This window comes from Mesoplodon densirostris, chromosome 1 (genome assembly GCF_025265405.1).
Source record: "Mesoplodon densirostris isolate mMesDen1 chromosome 1, mMesDen1 primary haplotype, whole genome shotgun sequence".
NCBI classification, from domain to species: Eukaryota; Metazoa; Chordata; class Mammalia; order Artiodactyla; family Ziphiidae; genus Mesoplodon; species Mesoplodon densirostris.
In genome coordinates, this window is record NC_082661.1 from 223,875,813 (window position 1) to 223,887,773 (window position 11,961).

An 11,961-nucleotide genomic window follows, 5' to 3' on the forward strand; every position below is an offset into this window, starting at 1 on the left:
TCTTCCAACCGATAGAACACTTTCTCTTTATTTAGGTTTTCTTTAATTTATCTCGTGTTTTATAATTTTCAGTGCATAGGTTTTTCACATCTGTTAGATTTATTTCTCCATACTTCATATTGTAAGTGATATCTTTAAATTTTAGACTGATTGATCTTATATCCTGCAAATTTGTTAAATTTATTATTAATTCTGGTAGTTTTTTGTAGATCTCATTGGATTTTTACTTAGACAATCATGTCATCTGTGAATAAAGGCAGTTTTACTTCCTTCTTTCTAATCTGAATGCCTTTTATTTCTCTTTCTTGCCTTATTGCACTGACTCTAACCTCTAGTACAATGTTGAATAGTCATGGTACAAGTGGCTGTCCTTGCCTTGTCCCCTGTCTTGTGGGAAAGTATTCCATATTTAAGACCATTAAGTCTGTGGGTTTTTCAGAGATGTTCTTTATCAAATTAAGGAAGTTCACTTCTATTTGTAGTTTGTTGAGAGATTTTTTTTTTTAAATCAGGAATAGAGGTTGGGTACTGCCAAATGCTTTTTGTGTGTCTGTTTAGATGATTGTAAAGTTTGGATTTTTTATTGTTAATATGATGAATTACATTGATCAATTTTCAAATGTTAAACCCAGCTGGCACGCCTGGGATAAACCCACTCAGTCATGATGTATTATCATTTTCCCCTGTTATTGGATTAGATTTGTGAAGAATTTTCGTGTTGATGTTCATGAGGGATATTGATATTGGTTTGTAGTTTTCTTTTCTCAAAATGTCCTTGTCTGGTTTTGATACCAGGGTCAGGCTGCCTCACAGAGTGATTTGGGAAGGGTTCCCCTTTCTTCAATCTTCTGGAAGAGATTGTGTAGTATTGGCATTATTTACTCATTAAATATTTCATAGAAGTCATCAGTGACTGGGCCTGGAGTTTTCTTTGTGGAAAGGTTCTAAATTATCAATTCAATTTCTTTTAATACTTATAGGACTACTCAGGATATCTTCTTCTACAGTAAGCTTTGGTAGTTTGTCTCTCAATGAATTTATCCATTCCATCTAAGTCACTGAATTTATTAGCAAAAAGGTGTTCATAATATTCCCTTATTATTCTTTTAATATCTGTAGGATCTGTAGCGATGTCACCCTCTCATTCCTGCTACTGGTAATACTGTCTTCTCTCTTGTTGTCCTCGTAAGTCTGGCAAGAGGTTTGTCAATTTTATTGATACAAAAGCTCAAAGAAACAGCTTTTGACTTCATGAATTTTCCCTATTATTTTTGTTCTATATTTTGTTAATTTCTCTTCTGATCCTTATGATTTCCTTTCTTCTTCTTACTTTGGGTTTAAGTTGCTCTTTTTTACTAGTTTTTTAAGGTGGAGCCTAGGATAATTGATTTGAGAACTTTCTTTTTTTCCAATATAGATGTTTAGTGCTATAAATTTCCCTCTAAGTATTATTTTAGTGACATATCACAGATTGTGACACGTTGTGCTGTATAAACCACACACTCTGTTGTCATTATTTTTGTTTCAAGAGCCAATTATATTTTAAAGAGACTAAAATAATAAGGGAAAATACTATATATTTACTTGTGCAGTTACCACGTCTGATGGTAATGCTCTTCAATCCTTTGTGTATATCCATATTTTATCTAGTATCACTTTCCTTCTGTTTGAAGGACATCCTTTAACATATTATATTTAGGATCTAGTAGAGGTGAATTCTTTTAGTTTTCATAGGCGTGAGAAGCCTTTATTTTGCTTTTATTCTTGAACGACTTTTTTTTTCTGGATATGGACTCTAGGTTGACAGTACATATTTTTTCTTATTCAGTACTTTAGAGATGTTGCTCCACTGCCTTCTCACTTGCATTGTTTTCTACAAGAAATCTACTGTAATCCTTATCTATGTTCCTCTGTATGTAACATGTTCTTTTCCCCACCCCCATCCTTTCCAGCTACTTTTAAGATTTTATCTTTATTATTGATGTTGAGCAATTTACTTATAATATGTCTTAGTGTGGGTTTTCTTCATTTTTGTTGTGCTTGGGTTCATTGACACTCTTGTATTTGTAAGTGTATAGTTTTCATCAAACTTGGAAAGTTTTTGGTCATTATTTCTTCAGATATTTTTCTATTCCTCCCTGTTCACTATTTCAGGGACTCCATATGTTAAGCATCTTGAAGTTGTCTCACAGCTCACCAAGGCTCTGTCTCTCTTTTAAATTATTATTTTTGTTTTTTTATTCACTATGTTTCTTTTTGGATAGTTTCTGTTGCTGTCTTCAAGTTAACTAATCTGTTCTTCTGCAATGTCTACCCTGCTGTTAATCCCATCTGTTGTGTTTTGCATCTTAGACATTGTAGTTTTCATCTGCAATAGTTTGGTTTAGGATTTTTTATATCCTAAACCAAATATTTTTTATATCCAACCTATATTTATTGTATGTTCCATCTTTCCTGTAACTTTTTGAACAAATGGAATAGAGTTATAATGACTGGTTTGGCATCTTTGTCTGCTGATTCTAACATCTGTGTCAATTCTGGATCAGCTTCAGCTTACTGACTTTTCTCCTCATTATGGGTTATATTTTCCTGCTTCTTGGCGTGGCTGGTAATTTTTACATTGTTTTCTGTCTTTTATTTTTTTAATTTTGAAAACAATTTTTTTTGAAATATAGTTGATTTACAATGTTGTGCTAGTTTTAGGTGTATAGCAAAGTGATTCATATATATATATGTGTGTGTATATATATATATTCTTTTTTAGATTCTTTTCCATTATAGGTAATTTTTTTACTGAATGTCAGACTTTTACCTTGTGGGATGCTGGGTATGTCTGTAGTTCTATAGCTATTCTTGAGCTTTTTTCTGGCTTGTTGTTAACTCAGAAACAGTTTGATCCTTTCAAGTCTTACTTTGGTGATTTGCTAAGCACATTTGGACCAGTTCTCAATCTGGGACAAATTATTCTCCAAGACTTGCCTGAGAAGGCTGCCCAATGCCCTGTGAAATGTGAATTTTTCCAGCAGGCACTCTTCCCAAATCTGTGTGTGCTCGAAACGCTGTTCCCTCTGGTCCTTTTGGGTGGTTCTTTCCCTGACTTTGGTTCTTTCCTCCCGTGTATGGGCTGAACAGTTCTGAGCTGAGTGCTCATGCTGGACCTCTTCATACCTCTAGAACTCTCTTTGTAGCTCTCTCCTCTACATTATTCTGCCCTGGGTACTCTAGCTTCCTTGATTTCCCCAGAATCTCAGCCCAGTTTCCTCAGCTTGGGGATTTTACCAGACTCAGCTTGGACAATGTCTCCCTGACACATGGCCAGGAAACTCTCAAGGCATAAACTGGAGCAATCATGGGCTCTCCTTGTGTGTTTTCATTTCTCAGTGATCACTGTCCTTTACTGCCTGTTGTCCAGTCTCTTGAAAACCACTGTTTCCGATGTTTTATCTTGTTTTTCAGTTGTTTGGGGAGGGAAGGTAAATCTGGTCCCTGTTATTCTTTCTTGGCTGGAAACCCATCAGGTACATTTTAAGCTTTGAGTCATCCATCCACACTTGGCTACAGAGAATGGGCAGGTACCTCCTCTTCCTCCCACTTAGCAGTGATAGGAGCCTCAGCACAGCCCCCTCCAGAGCAACACTCCTCATGACTTCCCGTCATTACCCACCACCCTACCCTGTCAGGAAGGGGTGGAAGAATCCTTGCAACCCGCTCTTAACATTTTTCTTTGAAAACCCGTTTCTTCATCTGGTTCCCCACTTTGGTGTATTATATTTATTTTATCTGGATATCTCAGTGAGGATTAAAGCAGCTGATATACATAGAGCCTGGTATATCACAGGTGCTCAGGGAGTGTAGATTGCCCCTCATTTCTCAGATTCTGCCAGCCCACCACTCAAACAAGGAAGTCAAGCCTTCAGGGGATGGGGTGCTCAGAGCAACACCTCTTTGCAGTACCAGGTAAATCAAGAGTCCCTCCCCCCATTTAAGCACCCGAATTAATCCCATCCACAGCTTTCAAACTTAATACCAAAGAGAAATGGACGGCATCCCGTTTTACCCCACAGACTGGATTCAAGCAAAATAAATGGGCACAGAACTAATCCACACACCAGGCCAGCCCTAGGGAAATTTGGAAAACAGGCAATTAAGCACGATGGAGCAGTTTGGCCTAGGAGGGAAATGACCTTGCCTATACATTACTCTCTGGTGATCAATAATTCACAGCACTGCCAGCTGAGTGTGCAGCCTCCACTCGGCCACCCCTCTGACCAGACATTGCGAGAGGGTCCTGAAGGTCCCATGCTCAGCCCCATGTCTCACCCAGGCCTGGCGGTACCAGGGAAGAAGACTCCAAGTCTCCTGAGGGCGGGCTCCCAGGAGATCGGTGCAGCAGCCCAGAGCCAGACCCTCATCTGGGGACACATATTCATCTTTCAAGGGGAGACTGCAGGACCCAGCCTTCCACAGTGAGACGGGGTTCTTCTTTCCCACTGGCAGTTCCAAGCCACCCTCTCATGACACTTCTTCCATGAAGCCTTCATTGATTACTTCAATGCTTGAAGTCATTGCTGAGTCCTTACAGCATTTATTCACCATCCATTAATTTAATTAGAAATTATTGATCACCATTAAGTATCAGGCCTGCAATGGACATTGGAGCAGAGACCAATGACTAACACACATTCCTGACTTCAAGGTCTCAAGTGAACTCGAGGGACAGATTCACGGGGAACCAGATGGACAGATGGACGAGAGCCATCCAGATGATCACAGAACACATTAGCATTTAAACCTCAAAAATGAGGACCATGCTGCTCACTGCTGCTGAGCGTAACATTCCTGGACACAGAGCATGAGGGAATCTACACATCTCAGGCCACGAAGAGAAGGTAAGATTGGGGAACCACTCACATGGCATGCACTGTGCAAATGCTCTAAATGCATTACTTCACTCCACCTCCAACACCTCAATGGGTAGGCATTATTAGTATCTCCATTTCACAGATGGGAAAATTGAGGCTTAGAGCAGTTGAGTAATCTCTGTCAGATCACTCATGAGCAGCAGATGGGAGGTGAAGCCCGGCAGCCTGGCTCTAGCACTGGGTTCCAACCTCTCCCTATGCTAAAAAAACGGGTACCACCCCATCTAGAATTGCAGGCTTAGCCCCATCATTTCATACCCCCTTCTCTGCTTTACTTTTTAACTCTTTAGTAATTATCACTAACATAACATATCTTTTAACAACTTATCTTAGTGTTGTTTGTTTCCCCTGCTTCCCCCATTTCAGCCTTGGAGAATGTCAGCTCCACGGTTGCAGGGACTTTTGCTTGTGTGTTCAGTGCTGTGTTCCCACCCACCTACCACGCCCCATCCCCCCCCCCACCCCCACCCCCGGTGCCTGGCAGGAAGTAGAAGCTTATGCAGTACTTGTTGGATGGATTAATGAACAAATGGTTGATTGGGGAAGCCTGTCGGCAATGCAGATGACCAGCCCCTCTCTTTCCCTCCCACCACAGTGGCTCCCATAAGGAGTGGTGCAGGCTGCCCCCCAAAGTTTTTGCCATGGGCCGATGGTGCAGGGCCGGCTCAGATGTCTTGGTGGGTCAAGCCAGGGGCCATGCTGGGTGGCAGGACCATCCCAAGCATCCCTCAGGGAACCAGAGAGGCAAGTCCAATGGGGCTGTCAGAACCCAGAGGGCCTTGGAGATCCAAGGCAGAGGCAACTGATTCATACAGGAGGGCAGCTGGGCCTGTCACGGAGCAGGGCTGGAGTTGGGGGATCTGTCACTGTGGCTGGGATCTACCTACTAGCCTTGCTACAGAGCCTGAGAACTAGGGTCCTTGAGAGCCCAATGGTGCCAGGGATGATGGGAAGCGTTGGCCAGCACCCTCGGGTTGCAAGTGACAGAAAGGCGGTCCAAACTGGCTTAGCAAAAAGGGGACATGAATCCAAGCTTCAGAAAGCAGACCCAACCTGGGGGACACATGGCCCCTGGAGCTTGAACTTCATCGGACCTCATGTGCCTCTCCTCTCTGTTTCTCCCAGGGGCTGGCTTCGTTCTCCACCTGCTACAGGCAGACTTCTCTGGGTGTGGGGAGACCACGGCTAGCAGCAGCTCACATCTCACAGCATCTCTGCTGGAGCAGGAAAGCCGTCCCCACTCTCTGCAGTCACAGACCCCAGCCTGGACACCTGCCCACTCCTGGACTAGTCCCTGAGGCCAGGGAGGTCCCACCTTTGGCCTGCCCAGGGTCGTGGTGCTGAAGAATGAGACTGGGGCTGGGAAAGACACCACGACAGCCTCAGCCGTCCTCTGGTTCTAGCCGCAGCTGCGGTGGACCATTGGCCAGGCTCCGACTCGCCCAGCTGCCAGGTCCCCTCTAGCACTCTGGCGTCCTGCTGAGTTCTGCTCCCAGGCCTTCACTGACACCCCTGGGTCTTGAGCCCACGCAGCCTGGAGTGCGGGGAGTCAGTGCCACCTGAGCACCCCGACTTATTTGGAAGAAGAGTCCCTGGAGAACTGCTGCTACCCCTCTCCTTCAGGGATCCGTTCCAGAACCTTCCTTCCACATCTCAGTGGACCGGAGCCCCCTTTCCCCACAGCAGGGAGCAAGCGATGAGCCCTGGGATCCCCTCCCAGGTAGACTGCCTGCACCCACATGCTTTCCAGGCTCTGATTGCCAGGACCTCACACTCAGCCACATCACCGAGAGGGCCCAGTGCATTTGGGAGACTCTGAAACATGGACACAAGGAGCAAGACGGGCCCCCGCGGCAGGGAGGCCTGTGTGCAGGGCATGGGCCCCGGATCTGGGACTGGATTTCGGGCTCGGGATTCTGACCTGGGACCAGCATGAGAGGAGCACCGAGTGGTCGCTGAGGCTGGGGCGCTGCATGAGCCGCTCCCACCCAGGGATCCAGAGGGATAAGAGCCTCCCAGAACTGGAGGCTCTCACAGCGGTCCTTTCTGCCGTATGATGAGCACCTACTGTGTGCCAGGCATGGCGCTGGGTGCTTTGCTGGCAATTGACCAGGTGGGTGTCACGGGAGCCTCTGTGCAGCTGAGGAAGTGGAGCGTCCACACAGCCATGAGTTCCCCGGGCAGATTCAGGCTCTCCCTAGGCTCCTTCTCTTCCTCTGGTCCTTGTTCAAATATCCCCTTCTCAGATAGGCCTTCCTGGATGTGACGCCATTGCAAATGGCAACTCTGTCACTCTCTGATTCCTTCCCTGCTCCATTCTTCTCACAGCACTTAGCATTATGTGATCATTTAGAATAACATAGTTGACCTAATATCATTTCCTTGTTTGTTTATTCACTCTCCATCTGTGTCTCTAGAACATACACTTCATGAGCACAGGGCTTCACAGCTAAAACAGTACTAGGCCATAGTAAGTGCGCAGTAGTTTCTGAGAGGGTGACTGAGTGAATGAATGAACAAATGAATGAATGAACAAAGGTAGAGTTCCTTCTTCTCCTACTTCCCCACGGTCACCATCGTCCAGGTGCCAAGTCCTACACATTTGCTGCAATCCCCCCTCCCAGCAGAGACTGAAGGGGGCTCTGAGTCACAGAGGATGCAGCCAGAGGAGCTGGAGCTGGGCTGAGACCCCAGAAGGCGCATCCCAGCTTCTTGGAGGCCGTGTTGTCCTGTCCTTCAGCCCAGCTTCCTCCAGGCCCCTGGGAAGTCCCTGTACTGGTGATAGGGGTGGGGTAGAGAGACAAGGGGGGCATGCAGGGGTCTGTACCAGGGGCCCAGGGGCAGCTACCAGTGTACACAGTGAAGATGTATGTATGTATGTACATATGTATGTATCATGGGATATAGCCCAGTTCCCCAGGACTGGGACCAGCACCTGCCATCTGCAAGATGGAATCCTGGAGTCACGGGACACACATGGGCCTGCAAAGAGCGTGTGAGTGTGGGCGAGACACGAACTGCAGTGTACGGTCCTCCCAGCTAACCGCCCTCTGCCCCGTACGTCACTTGTCTCTCTCTCTCTCTCTCTCTCACAGGCTGCTCCGCACACGTCCATCCACCCTCTCTACCTGCTCCCTCTCTCCCTGTCCCCTTCCCTCCATTCATTTGTTCAATAACCACTTGCTGAGTGAGCTCTGGGGACCAGGTGTAAATCAGCCTGGGGACAGGCCCTGGAGGGCCCGTGGTCCAGAAGAGGGATCCGAAGCCCTCATATAAGTGGGGTCGGGGGGCAGGTCCTGGGGCTGCAGAGACACCAGACACAAGGAGTGCAGATGGGCTCAGCAAAAGCTTCAGAGGGAGTGAACATTTGAGCTGCGGATTGAAGAATAAGTAGGAGTTTGTGGGAGGAAAAGGCAGGGAAGGAGCCAGCAGGTAAAGGCCCAGATTCAGTCTCCGCCACTCAGCAGCTTGGACCTCCTGCTGGCCCTTCCCCAGGGGCCTCAGCCTGCTTGTCCATGAACTAGATAAGTGAGTCTCACCCCTCTCAGGTGCACAAACCCCCAGCACAGGACCTGGCAGAATGGTCCAGTGAACTGCGGTTTCCCCTCCCCACCAAGTGCCCCCCTCTTCCTGCCACGATGTCCCCCCAGTGGCCTGAGAACCCCACTTGATCTGCTTCCCTCTCCCCACTCCTCCCACCTCACTCCACTCTAGACACACTGGCCTCCCTGCTGTTTCTCCAACCTGCCTCAGGGCCTTTGCACCTGCTGGATTATCCCTTCACCTGGCTTGTTCTTCCTTTATCTCCAAGGCTTAGTCTCTCACTTTCTTTAAGACTTTGCTCAAATATTTTCTCAACGAGACCAACCAGGATTCTCCTATTTACGACTGCAACCTCCACCAAGACACTCACCCCTACTCCTGGACCCCTTTACTTGGCTTTGCTTTTTTTACTTTGTAGCATAAAATACACTTTGCTTGTTAAGTGTGACTATTATTTAGTATCTGTTCCCCCCAACCCCTACTCCGAATGTCAGCTTCACCAGGTGGAGACTTTTGTCTCATTCACCCTGGAACCCCAGCAGGGTACACAGAAGTATCAGTGAGTGCTCAGAAAGTGAACAGAGCTGTTGAGAGGCTGGAGCCCTCTGTAACCTAAGTGAAGACAATGAATCCTGACCATCAAGATGACACACTTCATACGTTTTGCACACTAGCAGTGCTGTGTTAGAAATCGGACACGTACTAAATCGATTTACTGCAAAATAAGAGAGAAATTCACGCTGGTGTCTGAAGGAGAAGCCATGTCAGCAACTGGCTCTCCACCCTCGCAGCTGAAGGCACCCGGGAAGGATTGCAGACATGGAGGGTTGGATACCCTTGGCTTTGCTCTAATTGCTGCTAACCGTTCCTGTCCTCTGGGCTGCATTTACACTCTCTCCCAGCCCCCAGCCCGATTAATGGTTTTTTCTTTGGTCAGGAGCTGCAGCTTGAAAATCACACCCGCCTCAGTGTACTCTGTTACCTAGCAACAGCCATAAATCAACAGAACATGCTGGAATGTTAAAGCCAACCTCCCCGGCTGTTAGATGCTTCGGCTTTTTTTAAACCCAAACATGTTCATTTGCCCCCATGCCTCTTCTGCACCCACCTCTCCACCACTGGCTTCATAGAGCGCCCGGGTTGGTATATTTTTAAACTATCTTATGCCCTGTCTGATTTTGCAGCAGGGATCTTTTGTGCTTTCTCTGAACTCTGGCCATTGCCCAGGAATGGGACCAGGACTGTCTGTCCAGCCCGCATGCTTCCACTTCATGCAACCAGGGGACCTGGATCGACCCTGCAGAGTGTCTGGACACACGGTCCTTACTGCAGGTCCCCAAATAGCCTGTCCACATGGCACCCTGGGTGGATCGGTATGGATGTGCAGTCCCTCCCCTGGGTACCCTCACAATGACGTCTGTCCTGCATTCACTCATTTGTTCGTTCAATCACTCAGTCATTCAACAAACAGTTACAGAGCACATCCCTCATGCTAGACCTCTACAGGCAGAGAGGACTAAGGCCTGGTCCCTGCCTTCAAAGACCTCTCATTCCTTGGGCTTCCCTGGTGGCGCAGTGGTTGAGAGTCCGCCTGCCGATGCAGGGGTCACGGGTTCGTGCCCCGGTCCGGGAAGATCCCACATGCCGCAGAGCGGCTGGGCCTGTGAGCCATGGCCACTGAGCCTGCGCGTCCGGAGCCTGTGCTCCTCAACGGGAGAGGCCACAACAGTGAGAGGCCCGCGAACCGCAAAAAAAAAAAAAAAAAAAAAAAAAGCCAGGCTCAGCTAAGCACTAGATGGTTTAGGGCTACAGCTTTGTGATGAAACTGTAAAGAAACAAGGTGATGATAGAGATACCATTCAGGAGAGTGGTTACTTTTGTGGAGGGGGAGGGGGAGGGTTTGGGCAGGAAGGAGCACATAGAACAGTATGTTCTAGGCTCAGGGTAGGGTTCACAGCTGTTTTAATTTAATTTTATTATTATTATTATTTTTTTAATTTATTTAATTTATTTATTTTTGGCTATGTTGGGTCTTCGTTGCTGCACGCAGGCTTTCTGTAGCTGTGGCGAGCGGGGGCTACTCTTCGTTGCGGTGCGCGGGCTTCTCATTGCGGTGGCTTCTCTTGTTGCGGAGCACGGGCTCTAGGCACACGGTCTTCACCAGTTGTGGCACGCGGGCTCGATAGTCGCGGTGCACATGCTTAGTTGCTCCGCAGCATGTGGGATCTTCCCGGACCAGGGCTTGAACCCGTGTCCCCTGCACTGGCAGTCGGATTCCCAACCACTGTGCCACCAGGGAAGCCCCACAGCTGTTCTTACTTACTGTTCTGCTCCATGATCTACACAGCATTATGGTATATCTATTTGTAGGTGTCAAATAATTCTTAATTTTAAAAATATAAAAATAGAAACTAAAAGTGCCAAGGATTTTTTAAAAAAGTGAGGTGGAAATGTTCACTGGGTGTGCTGTGGAATATTAACGAGGGACAGCAGTTTGCCAGGGGGGCTGTGAGAGGTGACACCCTCAGTGTTCGTTCCAAGGCGGAGGAGCACATGACTGTGCAGAGCCTGGGGAACCAGGGCAGCAGAAGCCACCCAAGCAGATGGCTCATTCTCTTGTGCAAGAGTCACCTGTGGAGCCCAAGATGCTCCCAGGCTGTGCGAGGGCCAGTGGGGGGACACAAGGTGTCTCCAACAGTTACCAACAAGGGAAAGGTCTCTTCCCTGAGCCTTGGTTACTTTTGTCATCTTTCCCCATCCTGGGAGGGACCTCATTATCTATCTTCACGGGGATGGTATTGTAGCAGGTGCCCCTAAATCTAAACCAGAAATCAAGAGGGATTTGGTCTGGAAAGGAGATGGCTAGGGACCATCTCTGTCCTTTCTGATCTGAAGGGCTGCCTGAGCAGTGGGATGAGCAGAGTGGGGTGTGGTGGATTTCTGGGGAGAGGACGAATGGGGCAGAGTGCTTCTTTCCACGTCAGAATGACACTCCTGCCTTCAGAGCTTCTCAGCACTGGAACCAGTGAGCCCTGGAGCTTCCCCTGTCACACGGGCACAGGGCCCTCCCTTCCTTCCTCCCCAGCCCCTTGGCCCCTTGGCCCCTACACCTGTCCAGTCCCTCTTCTGGGTCTCCCAGTGTTTCCCCCCTCCTCCCTGCAGGAGAAGGCAGCTTCACAGGGCAGATACCAAACAGCTCTGACAAGCTTAGAAGAACTAAACTGAGATCTTAGCTGCTCCGCTCTGCAAGGGACACATTTACTGTTTGAATTCAGAAGTTAACTATCTATAAAACCAAAAAAGACAACACTCTTAGGTGTAACATAATAGAATCCAGAGTGTCTACAACGTTTTGCTCACAAAGTTCAGGGTACAAACCAAAATCACTTGACCTAAGAAGAAACATAGGAATCAACTGGGACTAACCTCAAATGTTGGAATTTGCAGCTGATAATTTTAAAAGAGTTGTTATCACTGTGCTCGAGGATGTAAAGGA